At 44.0% G+C, this 20100-nt stretch overlaps 1 protein-coding gene across 3 annotated transcripts in view; it reads right to left on the bottom strand.

Annotated features, from left to right (window-relative positions):
- The window catches only part of FAM107B (family with sequence similarity 107 member B), a 62786-nt gene extending 59424 nt beyond the window's left edge, over nucleotides 1–3362 (bottom strand). Inside the window, exon 1 of one of the 3 annotated variants that reach the window (XM_056340189.1) lies at nucleotides 3167–3362. The gene's annotated coding sequence lies outside the window, so the exon portion shown is untranslated. The remainder of the gene's footprint in view (nucleotides 1–3166) is intronic. The other 2 variants (XM_056340191.1, XM_056340188.1) reach the window with 2 other exon arrangements.
- Nucleotides 3363–20100: the final 16738 nt, after the last annotated feature.

Genomic DNA, 20100 nt, shown 5'->3' with positions numbered 1-20100 from the left:
TTCAACTTCTTGCACCACTACAGTTCCCATGCACTCACAGATGACCCATTTATTTTCTTGTGCTTTTATTCCCCATCTGCAAAGGAAGGTGTCTTCCCCACAGTGGGAAGACACAGCACCTTTCCTTCAGCACAGTTTTGACAGGACTGATATAATGAAGCATGCACAGAGATAAGCCTGACGAGAACAAGCAAGATGTGGACAGAGGAAATTACCACTGAGAAACACAGTTCTAGCCAGATAATTTATCTTACTCCTAAAATGTTTTTCCCATCAAATTTGCAGCTTTATGTTCAGGTTAGCATGGGACCGATTCCCTTTCCACAGCTGAAACCTCCCATTGTCTGTTAAAATTAAGCATCAAAACCCCCAACTTACATGCACTTTATGTAAATACACAAGAGTCACAGGCCCTTTGCAACATGTTAAGCCGCAAACCATACTTCCAGTAATACTCCAAGCACACACCAGGTCTGGCCAAGCCAGAATACATTTTACACTAATCACTAAATTGAAAAAGAATTAAGCACATTTTTTCCGAAGTTAGACAATGCATGTATCTTGCTCTTTGACGCTTGATTTTTCCAAGAGCGTCAGGATGGCATCAGCTGTGAGTTGTGTCAAATATGCTCTTTTTGTGTACTTAAGACATGCAAATAGATGCAAAGTTGAACAGCGCAAAGATGTCAGATACAAAAATGGCTCAGCAGAGACTCTGCAAAGCTGAGCAATGAAACTTGCTCTATTTAAAACTATCATGGTGCCAGAACAGCCTTAGAGTTGGCCACATGTATTTAATACTGTTAACTGCATACAAAGATAACAGTTTTACTCAATAAAATCTTTTGTTGTTGTTGAAACTTTGATGGAGCCAAAATTCTGCTAAAGCTAATTCCTGGTTAAACAGTTCCACACTTCCTCCCACAGCTAGCAAAAAGGAGTATTTTCTTCTATCTTCTTTCATTTTTCCCTTTTCCCCAATTTTTAGATATTTTCCTGTCCTTACTGATGATATGAAGGGCCGTTCTCAAAAACAGTTGTTTCTCAACATCCTGAGCATGGCACTATGTAAAAACTGAGGGACTCCCCAAACCCCGCACTACTCGGTTTCTCTCAAGCCTGGTTGTTCCACTGCGTGACTGTCAAACAATCTGCCACTTCAGCAAATGCACTGACCATAGCCAACACATAACTCAGCTTGTAAAGAAGAGGCACGTGCATGTACGAGAAAGATCTCCCAACTGCAGCTGCCACACAGCTAGCTCCTCACTTACCCTGTCACCCAGGAGTGCTGTAGGGGTCAAAACAGTCTCAAAAGTTTTAAACGCTCAAGGGTGAGCTGGAGTTCTGAGAAATTATCTTAATTTTGAAGACAGAAAAAAAAAAGATGCTAAGACTGAAAAGGAAAGAAGATAGTAAATTAAGGGATGTAAGAGCTGAAGCAGAGGACAAAGCAAGTGGGAAAGCATTTAGAGGACCTGATGAGATAACTCTCCCACCCCTTCCTCTTCACTTTTTGGGAAGCATCAGCAACCATGTTAATTAACAATACTTAGGTGCTGGAAGCAAAACAGCAACATTACTCTTGAGCATTTGGGACTTTGAAAAACAGAAGTGACACTTCACCTGCCAAAATCATCCCTGGCAAAAGTCCACTGACATCAGTGGAATTACACCAAGCATGAAATTGGCCCACAGTTGCTTGAAGACAATAAAGGCTTTGTTTTAGGAGATATGGGGTGTTTGTGGTTCTTTTTAATAAAGCCCAGTAAAGTTTTTTAATGTCCCTGAGCAAATATTGCTGACAATAACTGAGCAGCTATCACATTCATAGTATATGCTGTCCGTCCATATATTGCTAGGAAAACATCCATCAATAAAGCAAGAGATTCTCAGCATTCTGCTGATATCACAGGGAGATCAAAGACTGTTTAAATGCCTCTCAAATTGTCCCCAAGATCCACATGCAATTATTCTCATCTTTAGAGACATTCTTCCACGCTCATACTGCTCCGCCAAGTCAACAAAATTTAAACATCTTCATTGGTGCTACAGGATTTAGCACACACATATATGTACCACAATGCAGAACAGCACTGCTGCCAGAGAGTTATTCAACAATACTCCCACCACAAACTATACACAGCAACCACACTATGCTCACACAGAAGCATCTCTTCCTCATTTTGTTGCATTTTTGTTTGACTTTGCGAATTCTCAACAAAACCCAAGAAGCTCACAGGTTCCCACCTCTCTGTTGAGTTTGCTACAAGCGCGCCCTGAACTTCTGGGACCAGACTCTGCTCCAACGCCAGCCACGGGCATACACTGCAATAACACAGTATCGATACATGCCAGAACTCATGAAGCCATGAAAAAAATCCAGCAGAAGCAAACAAGTAGTTTAAGCTACACAGAGCTCCTGTGTTGTGTCCCTTCCCTTTGTGAACCCTCAAAACACACTTATCCATGCAGTCACGCCGGCCAGCCACGCTGGCTTTCAACCCAACCTGTTAGGAAGAACTGGATATTGGTACTCTCAGGGCCCTCGAGGGAAACTGACAGAGCCGCAGCAGGAGGGCCGGCCGCAGGGTCAGCGCAGGCCCTCGGGGCTCGCCGCGCTCCAGCTCTTACTCTTTTCATAGGTTTGTAAGGAAACATCCACTGTCCGCATCAGAAGTTCAGCTGCTCTGAATTCTCATTTTACAGGGCAGGACATATAGGAAACAACAGACATATCTATATATATATATTTATTTGCTGTTCCTTTTCCACCTCTTCCTCCTACCCACCACCACACACCCCCCCAGGCTGCACCCACGGACCCCGCCGGGCCGCGGCAAGAGTCGCCAGAGAAGCTGCCCCCGCCGCACGCCGAGGCGCCCCGCCGACTCCCTTCTACTTTGCCCCCCCACCATCACCCCCTTTTGTTTTTTTCTTTTGCAGCGCACGGTTAACTCGCCGCGTCTCCCTGATGAAGGAGCAGAGACGGAGCTCTCCCGGCGGAGCCCCACGGCCCCCTCCCACCAGCGGCACCCCGACCCCCGCCGTCCCTCACACCGCGGACCCTCAGCGGGAGCCGCCTTCTCTCAGCCCACCCCCCCCCGGGCTGTCCCGTCCCTCCCCGCCGGCGCCGCGCCTTTGTGTGAGGAGACACAAAACCTACCTCGCCGGGGCGGCTCTCCCCGCCCGGCAGCGCGGGGGACGAGGGCAGGGGGACCCTGAGGCGCCCGGCGGGAGCAGGGAAGGAGGGAAGCCGGCAGCTGCCCGCCCGCTGGCTGACGGACTGACTGACTGACGGACTGACTGACTGGCTGGCTGACTGACGGGCAGACTGCCCGCCCGCCTGCCCGCCGGCGCGGCCCCGCCACACGCGCGGAGCCGGCCCGGCCTCGCCTGAGGGGAGGGGAGCGGCGGGGCGGGCCGGGGGCGGGCCCGCCGCTGAGTCACCGCCGAGGCCGGCCGCCCGCCCGCCTCCTTTGTTGTCAGGCGTGGAAAAATCCGGGCTGGGGGGGCTTGGCTGGTTGGAAATCCCGAGAGAAACGGGGGGGAAAGGAGGGGGTGTGGAGGCGGCGGTGAGCGCCGTGCAGCCCTGCCGGAGCGGGGTGGGGGGCTGCAGCCAGGCCCGGCCGCCCCGCAGGGGAGGGACCGCAGGCGGGGTGCCCGAGGCGGTGGGCCAGCCTGGCTCCTCCGAGTGCTCCCTCACCTGCAACGGGAGGCTCCCAGCTGCGCCTTCCTTTAACTTGCCCCGAGCGGTTTCTTCCCCCATTCCCGGGCCTGGAGCCTCGTTCCCTGTGGATATTTCCACTGGTCCGTCTAGGAATCAATGTCCCCACTCCGGGAGCGAACCCATCCAAATAAAAGCCAAGGAACCCACGGCCGGCCAGCCAACGTGTGCCTCAGCGTGCCCCAAAGTCTGTTTGATATCAAGTGATACCCAATGGCAGCATGACCGAGGGCTTGGGACACAACACAGCCTGGACAGACCTTGGGAATGAACACACACACAGGAGAAAAAAAAAAAAAAAAAGTCCTTTGGGGATGAAATGTGTATTTATACATTGGTGTGCATACTTGGGTTGAATCAATTTCTTTCATACATTTATCACTAGGGTTATTTTGCGTCTCTTCAGAGTAGATGACTTGAATCACAGCAAAGTGTCGGAAGCAACTTGAGTCATCCCAGGGATGGAAAGCGTCAGACTGATGTGAGGAGCTCAGTAACTTGAGGAGCTGAGCGTTCAGTGTCGCTTGGGCTGCCTTTCCTTCCAAAAATTCCCAACCCCAAAGAATCCCTGTAGGAAGGATGTTGGGTTCTCAGTAGATGGTGCTGTTTCCGCCAAATCTGTCCTCAATAACCCACTGCCCCAGCATGGCAAGAGGAGCCAGTGGGTAGAGAGAAACATGTTTTCTGCAGGGCAGGGCTGCAATCCAGAGTGCTCGTTTGTCCTAAAAGACTGCTCAGGTCTTTGTGTGTGGCTGTTCTTTCACTAGGAAAAAAAGGCAGCCCGGGTGAAACCTAGCAAATGGATGAAATGCAGAGCATGGGTGGCCCCTGTTAGTTCTGGTTCAATTTGAGTCTGTTGCCCAGCACCGACATAAGCCATCAGAGCTATGCTGTGAACAACAGGAATGTTTTAAAATACTACACGTGCCTCAAAAAGTCACCTATGGCATGCCAAGTTGGACACCCATTTGTGTTGTCCATGTTCACAGTGTCAGCCCTGGTTACGGGCAGCTTCATTCACCAGGTGCTCTTTCTTTTACAGGAGTGTTCTGAGATATAGTTGTTCTGTATGTGGAGCCCATGGATACTGTATGGAGAAAAACCTCATAAAAATTGATTATTTTTTTTTTATTAAATGCAGTACAATGATGTGCCTAGATGAACGAGGGACTATAAATATCGAACAGTTCCCTGTTCCGTAAGCAGCCCTCCATCCAAAGCATGGGAGGGGGAAATGGTGTATGACTAGAGAACTGCAAACAGCAAAGAAATAGAATGAACTGCAAGGCCAGCAGGAATGCCGGATTTCCCTATCTTTTGCATTCTTGACCTTATGCACCTCCCCGTATCATTTCTGTGTGTAAGCATTAACCATTTGTATTCTAAAGATACTTTGTCATCCTTTTATCTCCATTGCCTTAGACACTGCACAGGCAGTTGTCCCTGCTCTGAAATCTGACACTTTACATCAGTGTTTCCCAACCCTTTCTCAGCTCAGACAACTATCTTTCTGCAATATGTACCATCTCCCAGCAGATCCTGCACATCCACACCTTTAAATGGAATGTAACACTTTGCAGAAGCTACCAAAAATTTCTGGGTATCTTGCCATGACTTGTCAAAGGAGCACAGGCATTTTTCATGGTGATAGTTACTTTGTTCCAGTGTTACATTTAGTTTAGGTGTGTGGTTAAGTGGTGTTGTCTTGGCCCTACCAAGTACAGGTTTAGCAAAGTCCCTCCCCACACTTACTGTTGGCACGTGTTCTGTGAAATGACTGTAATGCTGTGCAACTCCTAAGCTACCACAGCTGAACCCAGACTTGAAAACTATTGCTAGGCATAAGCAAGAAAGAGGAAAATCTGGGAGACACAGAAAGTTGAAAAGACTGACCAGGAACATATCTGAGGACCAGCAATGGCTGAGATCAACCTGTTATCCTGGTATCTTAATTGCTCACTCAGTGCCTCACACAAGACAGTGGTCAAATGACAGCTCTGAGTCAAACACTTCACAAGTAATTTAAGGGATAGCTTGTATCATCAGGTTGCCTAGCTGTGGTGCAAGAGCTGCTAGGTGCCCCAGACTCCTGGCTGGGGAGAGAGTGATTCAGTCCAGCTCAGCTGCAGCCCTTAAGGAACAGGGACACATTAGGAGTCGGTATCACCTCCCATCTGTGAGCCACTCAGGTTCCTGGCCTTCCTGTTTCTTCTTTAAGGCACAGTATATGTGCCTCATGGCTCTTACCCACATGAAAATTATAGTGCATGGTTCAAGCAACAAAAAAGTTTGGCCACAACTGCATTTTACTTATGACAAGCCTTCTTCCTCCAGCACTGTGGGTACCAAAACTCCAGAAAGCGCTTGAGAAGGCCTCAGGGGTCTGTCTAGATGAAAAGTGCTATATAAGTGTAAGATGTTACCATTTTATTTTAAATCAAAAGCAGTGTATTGGAATCCAAAAAATGAAGAAACTGGCTGCGCTTTAGAACAACTCTCAGGCAGAATGATGCACTGGAAATACTTAACAAGATAAATCCCTTTTTTATTAATATCACAGCCAAAAGTATATAGTCATTCTATTGTGTAAGTGTCATGGGACGTATGTAGTATGTAATTTGGCATTTTGGTATCTTGCGAATCAAGTATTATGTATTTTAATTGCCTGTTGGTGTTTGCATTTCTTCTCAGTCAAACTGCAGAATTAAAAGCAAAATCATCCTTTAATTACTCGAGTTGTCCTCTTTATGGGGTAGAGGATTGCATTTTACTCTGTGCCTGCACCATACCTGGCCTTTTGAGTGTTACCATAATATTACCTTAAATAATAACAACAGTTTCACTGTGGTAGAAACAAAGTGGAATACAGAGTCAGCTGCTGTGGGATCCTGCTTGCTTCATTTCAGCTGTCTGAAAGCAGGCGTCTCGTCTGAGCAGGTCATGTAGGCTGGGGAAAGGCAGGTACCTCCAGAGGGAGAAGCATGCCTCCCACCTTCGGTGTCTGTGCTAGAACTGGCTTAATTGCTTCTGGAAGTGCTTCTGCTGGTTATACAAGGCAGAGGCCTGACAAGCTACAGCTAGATGCCTTCCTCAGAAATTCTTTAACTGCGTGTAATTCCTTTACCCAAAGTGGCAAAACAATTCCTCATTATCTGCTCCCATTTGTAAACAAGAGACGAGTGCTGCCTGTATACCAGTATTTTTACTCATAACACGGAAAAGCGCTGACTTACATCATAGGAGAATGTGGTTTTCCTTATTCCAAAGTAGCCAATTTAAATGGGGGAGGTAGGGGGTGGGGGTGTCTAGATTTTTAACTTAATCAAAGTAAATCAACCAGAATGCAGATTGCTATGAAGGTTTTTCCATACCATAATTCTGCAGAAACATCAGTTAAGTATCTGAAGAAACATCTGCTATGCACATAGATGTATAAATATACATAGGAGCTGAACAATATGACTTTTGAGTTTGAAGGGTTTTCTTTACACAAAGCCAGGGGCATAAAAGGGATTTCCTCTAAGTTTTCCTGTGTATTAATAATGAAGATCAGGATGCCACCTTTGTTTCCTCCCCTTCTGAGAATACAGTGAAAGGAAATGGTTCTGGATCGAATGACAAAGAGCAGTGGAAAAAAACAGACTACTCTCCACGCTGGCACTCAGAAGTTTAATTATCCAGCATGCTGCATCTTTATGGAAGAAGGAGACAGATAAATCCCATATGTTAATAGTTGGCCCCCTGTAGCTGACCTTTGGCTCAAATATTCCATATTGTGATTAATGTTGCACAGTTGGATCCAAAACATGCTCATTCCCCAGGCTGCAGGAAAAAAAAAAGGGGATTTAATTTACCTTCCAACAGCAGAATTTCATTTGATCAAATTTTTGGAGACCGGTTTTATCCCTGCTGGTAGGTTGGCCTCTGAAAAGCTGTTCTGCACTTCCTCGTCTAGGACTCTCAAGACCAAGCTTGTTGTATTGCCTTGACTACTGGCTCGCTGGGCAACCTGAATAAACCATTTTGCCACAGTTTCTGGTCTAGTAGAACAGCAAAAATAGCTGTGACTTCCTTGCTGACATGGTTTGATGTTTGCAGATACAAGACAATAAACAAGGTTCATCTTCAGACAAAATTAAATACTGACCTCTTGAATCTAGAGGTCTCACAGGAGGATTAGGTCAGAAAATCATAGCTGCACCTGGATCATGGTTTTCTGGACACCTTCTCCCCTAATCTTGCTGTTCTTATGTGCCATACATGATATTTGCCTTCTCATGTCATTGTAGCAATCTCACATCATTCTAGTAATGCGAACTGTACACTGGCCCTGACACAAATAAGCAGGCCCCAAGATCTCTGAGCCTATGTGTCAGTTTGTTCCTGAAGGACACAGGATCTGTGGACACAATATGCATCCCATACATTACAAATACAGACTGCATAGCACTCCATGGCACTTCTCTGGGGAAATCAGATCCTCAAACGCATGGTAATAGGTGGGCTTAGAGTTGTAATGCAGAACATTTTAACAGTTTCAAACAACGTCACTGGCATCTGCTGTAGGCTTGAAGACTTGAGGTGCTGCAATTAATAATATCAGAATTCCTCCCGATTTGACTTCTCTAAAGTCAGGTCTAACACAGAAAGCCTCACCCGTAGCTAATTAAAGCCACTGCTAAAACTGCCGAGAGCCCTCAACTGAGTTCAGACCAAGCCCTCATTTCTGCCTTCCTCCTGGATGAGATGAAGCAGCAAAGCCTGATGAAGGCTTGGAAACTGCTCCTGCTCCTGTGGAGATCACAAGGAATTTTGCTTGGACTGGGCCTATAAAGGCATGCCCAGCTGTCTTCCCAGGGATGACACAAAAAGTCTATAAAAATACAGCTGTAATAGCTGGAGACACGGAAAAACGTGAGATGAAGCCTCTAAGGAGGTCTGTCCCTACCTCCAGCCAGGACACATCTGGACCGTTGTGCAGGCTGGGCAATTTTTTCCATTTCCAAGCTGTTTTATTTACCAAAGATGACAGGCTATTAGCTGTACTCAGGGTGGCTTTATGGCAACTGGAGCAGACAATCTTGTATCATTTCCCACTAAAGCAAATAATCAAGTGCTCTTTCCCCCATGAAAGATAGACAGATATTCTCCGTGCTGTGAACCATAAAGTACCTGCAAATTGCAAGTAGCCTTTTTTCTGTCTTTCAGATAGTAACGATTGTGCTCCAAGGACTTTCCACGGGCCACATACACACTTGCAGAGGAACATGCACATGGATCCAGACTCCACAGCATCTTCTATCACAGGATCTCAAAGTGCTGGATAAACCTAACAACTGTAAGAAATCAATCACCATGCCATTTCCATCATGTCCAACACCAGAATATATAAGCATGTCAAATTTAGAGATGAAAAACTACAGATCTTCATTTTCCGAGAACTGCCAACTGTAGCGGAACTTAATGGGAGCCTTAGAGATCACCACACCTAAAATAAAATGAAAAAAGAAAACAAAACCCCCACATCACACCTGATGGCATTTGATATTTAAAAGCAGAAAGTTTAATCTCTAGCTGTTGAGTTCCCTGTATTTCTATGTGGGATTTCCTATGCAGAAATCCATGAACACCGGTCATGCTGTGCCAAGCAGCAAGTGTTGTGCGAGCTCAACATCTCAGAACTTCTATGCAAGGTCTGCAAAACTGGTGTGTATGTGCATAGCATGCTCAGATAGTTTTGAGTGTGTCCAAGTCCTCTCGTGTGGGCAGATTAGCTCTGTTTATCATACGTTAACAGTTGCGGAGCACCTAGAAATCCTTAATATTATCTAAATTGCTCTGGTTTTCATAAATTCCTGGATAAACAGAAAAAGCCACAGGAAGGCAGATGACTTAGAGAAGTAGTAGAGCTGATAGAGACATCCAAGTCAACACACTGGGCTAGGAGCAATCCTGAGAACAGGAGTCAGAGCTCCTGGTTCTCACTACCCCAGTAACAGGGCAGCCGCACACTGGAGTGCATCTCCACCCCAGAACGGGTTCAGGTCTGTGATCTGCATGTGACATCTCTGGCTGACTCAGGTATGTCTTAGGGAGCCGCACCATGAAATTCTGCCTGCAGTATCTCTGGCCCTGCATGCTACTAGGACTTCTGGGGTCATTCTTCCTGGGGAAGTTGTGCTAAAATAAGTTCAAAGTCTCTCTGATTCTTTCTCAGTGAGTCATTTGTCATGGGAGTGCTTGCCTTGGTCTTCTAGGCACAAGGGGAAAACTGGGAAGAAACTGAAGAGACAAAGTAAATGAGAGCATCCCAGGGGAAAGCAGAGCCATAGCCTGCACTTCCAACCATGGCTTCAAAGCCAGGTGACGGTGTATTGTGTACGATCAAGATAGAAAATATGGGGAACACTGCACCAGAGACTTCAACAGTGGGTAGTGAAGGCACAGTGTGAGCACCGTAAATCAGATTCAGCTTAGTCTTATGAAACTGAGTGTCTAGTCACCAATTCTAATATAAATAGTAAGAAAGAGTAATGACAGCAAAACAACAATTAGCAGAAACAGGTTTTCAACGTTTTTCCTGGATTCCCACTTGAAATAAATCATTATTCTGTCCCTAACTCTTTGTTTTTATTGTCCATCCCCTGTGGTTTAGTAACCAGCTGGCATTCCTTATAAAGAAATCAGCAGGTTGATTGAGGCTGTGGCTACCCTGAAGCCCTCTGAGGTTTTGTTATTGACTGACCATATCTTAGATAAGGTCGCCAGTAAATTATAGCTCTGCTTAAGAGCATCTGCCTCAGGGCTGCTTTTCCCTCATTATAAAACCTGATCTAATCCTGCATGTCTCTTCAATTATTGGAGAGTACAATTCAAGAATCGGCTTCCCCAGCGAACACGAAATGAGATAAACTATTCCTAAGTAGGGTAAACATGAATACTCAAGAGTGAAGCTAAGCGTTTCCAGGCCAGTCTCCTGATTTCCATGTGGTTTCCAACAGAATAACCTATCACCACTCCTGTTAATGCTGACTGTTATTTCACCACAAAAATGAGTTAAAAATTGGATGCCCACACACCTGCCATTAGAACTATTTGTATTTCTGCCTGCAAGAACCACGTGTGTGACAATTCAGGTGGCAAAGCTAGGAAAGCTACTGGATAAGTCACTTCCTTTGGACTCCCCAGTCTGCTGCAGAAAGCCTTGAAGATGCTTTATCTCCACGCTGAGATACAGGAAGGACATTTAGTTTATGAGATCAGTGAATGTCAGAGAGCAAATGGAAAAGGAACAAGCTTATCTTAACAGTTTTGTACATTAGGCAGACAAATTATGTCCTGGATTGCAGGATGAGCTCAACACATCAGTGCTGATGGAGATGAGTTAGTCCAGCTTATAGCTCCGTGAAAGACAATATCTCAGGTTATGGAAGCATCCTACTGTACGGAATAAAACGTGAATAAAGGAGCCTGTTAGTGCTTCTGATGGGTCAGTACCTGCTCCAAGTTCCAGTAACTGAGACAACTGCCATCACCTTCTTGTGGCCTTCCACACCCATCACAGCACCAATGCCCAGCTTTGCAGGTCCTGCCTGAGATCTGGCCTATATTGGACCTCGCCTTTTGTGAGAACCTTTTCACTGGAGAAAGTGTTCAGTTCCATGTTGTCTTCATACAAATCTAAGAAGTATGTCTAAGCACTAGTAAACGGATTACTTTTATTTACAGCTTTGTATTTTCTTCTGGATAAATAGGAAGAAACAGAAGGGTTTATTGCATTCAGGGGCAAATGTGCATCTAGCAACCAAACTAATGGAACTGTGAGCTCACGCCAAAGTTATATGGCAGTTTGACTTGATGTAACATCAATGATTTATTGTAATTGTGCATTAAAACCCCAGATTATGTTTATTCCACAGCATTTCTTGCTATCTAAATGAAGTCTGTTCCTCACTCAGCTCCAAATACAGAGTGAATTTTGCCATCTCTGATGGGAAATGAACAAGCTGCCTCATTGCCGCTATCATCTGTATGCTGTTCATTAGATCATTAATTTATGCCAAGGAGGGCAAGCTAGATTGGGATGTCAGGTGGTGGAAGAGGAACACTCATTTGAGGACACAGTGGGACTGCACGTAGATAATCCTTCCTCCACCTCAGGCTACGCTACCAGCCCAAGGAAGCACTGTCGTGTGGACAGGCCTCATAGGATCCTCTTGGAAACTTCTTCTCTTCCACTTCCTTCTTACTGGTCATAGTGTAAAGATATAAAAAGACTAAGATCAGCTGCAGTGTGCAGATTAAAAATTTGTATAGACAAGTCTCTGCCAGTGAGCAAAAATAGATGCCCAGGGAATACTACAAGGAAAGGGGACAGATACCTGATACCCCAATCGCAGCCTCCAGCCACCTGCAGCAAGCTGAGCTGTGCGTAGATTTCTTCTAATTTCTACAAATAAATGTTGATTCCTATTAATACCTCACAATAGATATTTGTCTCTTGAACATGTCCAGCCTCCACTTAAATTCATGTAAGATTTTCGCAGTGTCTTTCAGCAAGAAATTGACAAGCTCAGTAGTCTTCTCATGGGAGAGGATACTGTGCTAACACTGGTTAGAAATATGTTTTGTAAATGTTAATCACTAGCACTTAGTATAATTTTTCTTATAGGAAACATAATCCTACAATCAATGGAGGCAAACTTTACAGGCTTCTCTGGTGCTGGATCTCAGCAATACAGTCTAACCCAAACCCCCTCAAAATCAGCATGAGATTCTTAATTTTGGTTAGGTCCACAGTTCCTGGCTGCTGGAAGAAAATATTCCAAATTAGTCAAAGTGAGGTTTAACCTAAGTAGCCAGTATGCTTTAATGTAGTTCTGGCTTTGTAATACTGCTTTAGTTTCTAGCAGGATTCATCAAAACATTGATTTCACTTCAAAAAAAGCTACAGTGTTTCTTAAGGAAAGATTAAAGAAAGAATGATGAGTGGGGCTGCCTCACTACAAACAACTGCAGAAACTAAAAGGTGCAATAAAAAGCGCTGCTCTCATGTACATGGCTACAGTGCTCATCTAGCTAAATTGTGGTCCCTTTTGTCAAAGGATTTAAATCCGGATGATCTCCTTGTAATTCCCTCAAATTTATACCATTTGTATTCTGGTTTTGATAAGCTATTTTCTATTGTGTGCTATATATTTTATATTATTATATCATATATAATAACATATAATATATAATATATTGTATTATTATAAACATGTATTTTCTATTGTGCGCTATTTTCTGTGCTATTAATTAAGGCAGAGGTGCCCTGTAAATACAGTATACTTCAGTGAAGATGACTTCCTTATATACTTACAGATGACTTCAATATTTCCCCAAACTAGATGTGCCACCATGACCCATATAGTCAACATGTATTGCATTTGCATTCTTTTATAATGCAAGTCAGTTGCAGCCTTAAGTACAAATAGACCTCAGGGGGCCCCGGCCTCCCAGCTGTATTAAATAAATCCCCTTAGCACAAAAGAGGAAGAAAAGGAAACAAAAAGCTTCCTGCTTGCTTTTCCTGGAAGCATAGAGGTGAAATAATTCACTTTAGTGTCCTTTGGAAATTAAGGGTAGTTAGAAAACGTCAGAAATGAACCTTTACAAAAATACAGTCCTAGAAGTGCCTAGAATGGAGCTTTTCCAGTGCATTCGCTCACCATCACAGCCCTGCAGAAAGCACTTAAATCTTTACTCAGACTAAATGTCCTTGTACTGTGGAAATCACAAGGAGAAAGTGCACCACTTTGGTGGACGTAGTTACAGGGTGGGTATTTGGCAGTTGTCTATATAAAAATTCCTATGCCTGGTTTTACTGAGATGCAAATTTATGTGTTTTTTGGTACATATACAATATGCAGGCTGACTCTGGTTTGATAAAAGGAGCTGTTTAGACATAATTTCTGGTTTTCTTGCAAAATATTTAAACAAAACCTTGAAAATTATTTTGTTTCAGCTTAAAATCAAACAATTTTTCAGGGTTTGTTCATGTATTAACCAAAACCCACATGCCTTACTAAAACTTTTTAAAAAATATTACCATTTAGTCTAAAAACCTGTTTCTGGGGGGAAAAAAATCTTTTGGAGATACCAATTCTTCTAGAAAAACTGATGTTAGATTTATGGTGATCTCGGGCAGATCCTGTAATGTGGGTGATTCTCAGTTTGTTCTTTCTTGTGGGCATCTTATGGGGCCCTCCCGTGCATTAAGCCCAGCACAAATGGCATATCCATTGCCTTTTACACCAAGCCCTCCCCTGTGTGTATCTCATTGTCTGTATTCCCTGGATTTAATAGCAGTGGCGGGATATTTAATTCATCTCCTATGATGAGTGGTGTTTTTCCATATGTCCCTTCCCAGAAAGAGACAGAATGGGAAATCAGCAGGGGGTGTGTGTTTATGTACATGTTACAGGATAGATTTTGGATAAGGAAGCTCAGTAACATTTAGTCATGGCCATTTGGTTTTGTCCACTGATTTCATTGTCCTGGTCTCACAGCATCCAGAATCGAGACACACATTTTGTTAGTAATTAAGTGAATGCAAAAAGGCTGGCAAAAGTTTGGCCCATGGCACATTTCATTTCCCAGGCCATTGAGATCAAGGGATGAGAGAGAGCAAGCTGAAGCCTACCATGTGTCACTGCTCTCCTAGGACATGCCACGTCTTGCATACAAACGTGATTTTACCAGTCTGAGCACTGAATCTGAAGCCCTGTTTGCATATGACAGCATGTGCCAGATGAGTTTTGTTTTGCAAAATCTGAAGTGGGAATGACTGGGATGTGATCAAAAGTCCCTGACTGGGAAGTGTTACACAAATGGTTCTGGTTTCAATCCATCTCCTTTGTTAATCTTATTATTCAATGACTGCTTAGAGCCATCCCATGCTCATTTAAACTAAATACATAACCCAATTAAAACAATCCTGAGCTATTTAGAACTACAGAAGCAGGCTAAATTTCAACGCTTCTGACATTTTAGATTGTTCAGACCTACAGAGCTAGAATATCTATGCCGTCAGTTCATCTTCTCTCATCTCAACCATCATTAATAAATTGTGCCGATGGGTTAGGAGGTTGTCATATTTCATATATGATGCAATAATTCCAGCCAATTTCCTTAATAAACCAGCACCTAAAGAAAATACTGGATACTGAAATCCCCTGATACAGCTCTGTGTCCAACTACAGGATACAGGACTTGGGTCTGCAAATCCACTTGTGTCCCTGAGATCATAGGAAAGTGCTGAAGTGATGGCAAGAAAGGACAGAGGAAGAGGATGGAGCTGAAAGTATTCGGTCCATCAGCTCAATGGATTTCCTAGCAGAGCTGGAGACTCAAAAAAGACCTGACGGCTGTCTTCTGCTGTAGGAAATAACCTGCTAACTAGAGAGTTCACAGTGGAAGGAAACAAGGAGAACGGGGCAGTTAGACTGAAACAATGAAATGCTTTTCTCATCATCTGTACTTAAAGCCAGCTGCAAGTTGATCTGTTTGCTAAGAACAGGCGAGCAAGGTCTTTCCAGGGGATTCTCACAAGGCTGTGATTAAAAACAAGGTATGCTCAAGAAATTAAAGTGAGAACTTAACTAAAACAAGGGCAAGAAACTCATGGCAAACATAGAGCTCAGCAAATAACTGCAGGCATATAATTTGTTCCATGGATTTTGTACCATTTAAGTTCACAAACTGTTCATGAACAGATTGCAAAATTAAAACAATAAAACAAATGAGAAAACATTTATTCATTTTTGGAATAATTGACATACAATATGTTACGAATTAGAGATAATTCATGGTCTCCAAATTATATCAGCCAGGATTGTGTGACTGTCATAATTTGCACAGAGTAATGTTGTCACATGAGTCAGATGGCTCTGCAGGGCTTAAAACCAGCACAATTCATCTCAGTGACGAACAGGAAGCTTTTATGTATCAAAGACAGCAGAGAACCTAGAAAGGCAACTGAAGTCAAGGGGATGGAGCAGCTGCCTTACAAAGAGCAGTGGGAAAGGCTGGGACTCTTCAATTTGGAGAAAACGCAGCTGAGAAGGGATATGACTGAGGTCTACCAGCTCACCAGGGTGGTGGGTAAGGTCATAGGACAAAGTTATCCTCAATGCTATAACCAGTACAGCTCCCTGAAAGCACCAGCTGCTTCTTGGGGGGATCCACTGAGCCGATGCACTGCTGCCAAGGGTGCTCTGCCTGGGGACACAACACACCAGGGGAGGTGAGCAGGCCTCCCAGACAAAACAATGGTCATGGCTGGTAGGTGGGGGAGAAAGACTTCCAACTGGACCTGATCTGAGCATTCAGACATTTCTTATGTCTTTTCTCCATTCCGAATGAGGTGCCCTTCACACAGTATAACTAACCTATAAACAAAATGAGTCACAGTTGTATGAATTTCCACAGGTGTGGAAGAACATGCAAGTAACACCATCACAGAATTGCCCATCTTGATTTTGGTTTGAATCATTCAGGTCAGATCCTACATCCCGGCTCATGCGCTTGGGCTAGTACATGGATTCCTTGCTAGTCATGCAGGAGCTGGGCTTCCCAACATCAGAAATGCTATGAATTAAAAGTGGTAGAATGAGTAGAATTCTACTGCTTTCATTAGTAGAATATAAGGAACTCAAAAAGACGATATATCTGATTTAATTGCTGTATGCACAAAGGCGCAGCTATAGGACATTCTTGTGCCCATCTCTCTGCTCAGTAGCAGATGTCAAGGGCAAGGAGTTCATTAATCAGCACACAGCCCTCCACTGTGTTTTATCTTCTTGCCCTCCTGCTTTCCTGACACAGCTTTAAATTCCTTACAGTACTGATGAAGGTACTTCTCTTTCTCACCCACGCCTTCTCCTTTCTCTCCCCCATGCCCTTTCACCCCCTAATATGCATTTGAACTTGGCAGATACGAATCCCTTCTCTGTGACAGGGCCTTAGCTTTTTTTCATCCTTATTAATTTTTTTCTTCTTTTGCACCTGCAGATGACTGCAGGTGTGATTTTCTGTCATCAGTTACACAGGAGTATAATTTGTGCCTCTCAGAGGACTTAGCAAAGCTGCAGACACTGCTTTATTTGTGCCCAGTTCTGGAAAACAATGCACCTGCAATTATGTGTCTGCGGGTGCAAATTTTAAGGATAATGCTTAGACGAGATTGAGAATTTTCCAGTGAGGCAGCTTTTTGCTGGGAAACAAAGAAAACAAAACTGATCTACCTGAGCTGAGACTATTTTTTGGGAATGTTCACACCAGTTTCAACAACAATGGCATTTCTGGGAAAATATATACAGCATGATGATCAGCTTGTCCTACCTCAGAACTGAAAGAACTCAGAACGTTTACTTAAGATGAGGGTGCCACCATCAAATCTTGCTTTGCCCAATTCAGAACAAGCAATTGATTCTGAGGTCTCACATCTCCAGTGCATGCCCTACTGTGAGGCTACCAATGATTACTTCTCAATATCTTTGATTGAAGTTGTCTCACTTGAAATACTGAGTCAGCTCAAGGAAGTCTGGTTGGATGCCTCAGCACTCAGGACTTATTAAGACTGAGAGTCACAGCAGGGTTTTCCTTTAGATAGGGCTAAGCCCTGGATGGTGCACACCCCAACCTTTCTGACAAGCCATAAATGAGTTGAGGTTCCAGGTGATTGTCTCCTTCCAAGCATTGGCCTAGGGCTTTGGAGGGGTTCACAATGAGCAAAGAAGCTCCCAACAGTCTCTACAGCTCATGCAATTGCCTAAAAACATATAGTATTCAGGCAAAGCACAGAGACCTGACTTCAGAACAAACCCATTAGACTGAAAACGCTATAAAATTTTTCAAACCCTAAACACATTATGCATCTCATCTTCTTGAGGCAGAGCAAAAGAAAGCTTTACTGGTGTTGGTTTCTTAAAATGTCTATTAATAACTATTAAAAAAACTTGAAATTCAGGGAGGGTTAATCCAGATGGGTCTAGGTACTCCAGGAGTATGCTGTGGACCATTTCTGCTTCCTTTTTTCCAGTAAGAGGATACACACTTGCATTTTTCTCCATGTGAGAAAACAGTGCACATATTTTACAACTCATTTCCCTCTTCTTAGAAGGCTGTAATCACATGAGAAGAAACTAGATGGTCTAGCCTCCAACAAATAGACCCAGCCAGCCGTAGTTGAGGGAAACCTGGTAGCAAAGCCATATGAAGAGGTGCCCATGGCCGTACGTTGAGCTCCTGCTTCCCTTTCCATCCTGCAACATAGCGGAGGTGTGGAGATGAGGCCAAGGCAGGGAGCGAGACACGTCCCTCAGAAAGTTTTGCTGATACAGGTCCTTCACCATGGATGTCCCCTCTCGGATGCAAGAGTGCTACTCCACAGCCAGAACCAGGTACCAGAGCACTTTCCCCCACTAAGCTGCAGACTAGTCCTGACCTATTTGTAAATATGGTGGTGAAAAGCTTTGGTGAAAAGAATGAAGAGCTTAGAAGGAATTTTTTTGTGGTAAGAGCCTCTTACTTCTAAAGAACTAATCAGAACATGATAAATCTTAACCCAGACACTGCTGAGTCCTCAGAGCTTCATTGCTCAGTGGCAGACAACATTTCTCCTCCAGCCTTGTCAAAAAAGAACAGCATTAAAATGAAGCACTGTCTCATCCTGCTTCATTAGAACATAATGAGGCAAAATTACAGGGTTTGCTGGCACTGCTCAGCAATTCAACACCGTGATCATCCTCAAAGCCAGCAAAGTAAGAAAGCTACCAGCCCCTCATGCAGCACCTGGCATTGGCTTGGTCTCAGTGTAGAAGACACACTAAAGCTTTTCTAAGGAGTCTGCCATCATGATAGCATCTGGTATACTAACAAAATCAGAAATAGCCCCAAAGGCACTGGGGGCAAACAGGGCAGATGTAGCAGCTGAAAGACACTGGAGCAGAGCTGCTCAGGCATTGGCATTCCTAAGGGCTGCAAGGGGCGTTAATGGGCCCCATGTGCTACAGGAATGCAAAGCTCTGCGTGGGCCGGGAGATTTATGCTCTTGACATTGGGGGGACTTCCTGACTAGGAGCTAATTGCTTTGGACTGTGAGTGTCTCTGCTCCAAATTACTGTAACTTTATTGAACAGTAAATGTAAGGGAGCAGCAAAGCCAAGGACGGACGGTTGTCCTGTGTAAAATGCCACTGGTTTAATCTCACATTCCTGAGGATGTGGAGCATGCAGTATTTTTGTTTAACACAGATCATATTTACTTGTTGTGTAAGTGTCATAAAAAAAAAGACTGGTCTCATTATGGTTGATTTCTAGTTTATGTCTTCAACAAGGGCCAAAAGTGAACGTATGTGGAAGAACATAGGGGCAGAGAAAAGCTATAGTGCTTTCCTAGTCCTCAACAGGCTATGGCACGTGCTGAGCCACAGATGGTGTCTTTGTGTTTTAGTAACCTTCAGTCATTTCAGTGTTCTTTATGAATTTGTCCATTAATGAACTCATGTAAATTGCTAGCAGCCCAAACATCCCACAGCTCAACCAAATATTGTGTGAAGGGTTTTCTCCTTTTGTTTGTTTTGTACTTGCTGTTTGCTAATCACTATGCTTCCTAAATGGTATTTAGGTGGTTGTGGGGGCTGTAGCATAGTTTAGTTGACAGAATTATATACTTAAGACCCACAGAATAATGCACTTGAGACCAGACTCAGAGATCCAGCTGTCCCACTTTTCGTTCACCTCTGACTGCTAATCATCAAACCCAAAGTGGAACTCCCCATGGGGAAGGAATCAATGGTTTTGAAGGATCTGCTTGAGGTGAGATCACCTGAAGACACGGACATTCAGTAATCAGCTCAATGGTCCAAGAACTTTGCTTTTATCTGTGTAACCCATTGAGGTGCACAACAAAGATTTAGATGCTCAAACAGTGAGAGGAAACATGAAAGCAGGTAGAGGGACATAATGCAAAAGGAGAGAAAAACAACTCTGCAAGAGGGAAAATGAGAGGCTTTAAAAAGATCTGGAGAAAACACATGCACAGAGGGACGGTAATGGATGAAGATGTCAATGGGCTGGAGACAGAAAAAACCCACAATGTTCAGTGATTTAGATTGGTCTGTGCTCAGTTTGCAGTAGTCTGATTTGAATGTGTATGCAGAATTAAGAAAATCACAGACTGTAAGAATGACAAAAACTGAGGAAAACAAGGTCCCTTTTGATGGTACACACACACACCCCTTTTGCCACCACATGGTTATCAGAACCTTCATTCCCCACCCCCTTATTAATGCATAATTGTCAGGCTTCACTGTGAACATTGAATATTTC

Source organism: Falco biarmicus, chromosome 5 (assembly GCF_023638135.1).
Source record: "Falco biarmicus isolate bFalBia1 chromosome 5, bFalBia1.pri, whole genome shotgun sequence".
Lineage (NCBI taxonomy): Eukaryota > Metazoa > Chordata > Aves > Falconiformes > Falconidae > Falco > Falco biarmicus.
The sequence above is the reverse complement of the archived record's forward strand: the minus strand, read 5'-3'. Positions and strand labels throughout refer to the sequence as shown.